Source organism: Penaeus monodon, chromosome 29, assembly GCF_015228065.2.
Source record: "Penaeus monodon isolate SGIC_2016 chromosome 29, NSTDA_Pmon_1, whole genome shotgun sequence".
Taxonomy (NCBI): domain Eukaryota; kingdom Metazoa; phylum Arthropoda; class Malacostraca; order Decapoda; family Penaeidae; genus Penaeus; species Penaeus monodon.
Window position 1 is genome coordinate 23,170,575 of NC_051414.1, and position 490 is coordinate 23,171,064.

The 490-nt window shown below is 38.2% G+C and overlaps 1 protein-coding gene across 1 annotated transcript in view; it reads right to left on the reverse strand.

The window, feature by feature from the left end:
- The window catches only part of LOC119591775 (sodium-independent sulfate anion transporter-like), a 31,961-nt gene that overhangs the window by 6,360 nt on the left and 25,111 nt on the right, over nucleotides 1–490 (reverse strand). The window lies entirely within an intron of this gene.

The window sequence follows — 490 nt, forward strand, 5'->3', positions numbered from 1 at the left end:
CGGGGAAGAAAAAAAAATTAACTCGTTACATAATCTGTGCCTCTGGCTGTAGCTGTGGGAGTGGATTGCTGTCTCACAGGAAAGTTCACTAATCCCCTTTTTGGGGTGATGACCATCACAGTGTGTGGCAGATGTAGGATTCTGATGCTATTTTCCAACTGCATTTCCATTACATTACATTGCCCAAAAAAGGACAAACAGAATAAGCATCTACATCGAATCATGACAAATAATATCATCAAAATCCTACTAAGGCTAAGAGATATATAGTTGTGTCTGAAAGAATAAAGTAGTTTAATAAAGTAGAATAGAAAAAAATCCTTAAAGATATTCATACCCTTTTGTCTTCATAAGCAAAGACCTGGCGACAGAAATGTGGTGATTTCTGCATTAGAGCTTGGACATGGTAAGGTCAGGCAGCATCCGCGATCAACATCCTTTTAATCACGCAGTCAATTGCAATTTCCATTCAAAATACGCAACATCTCCT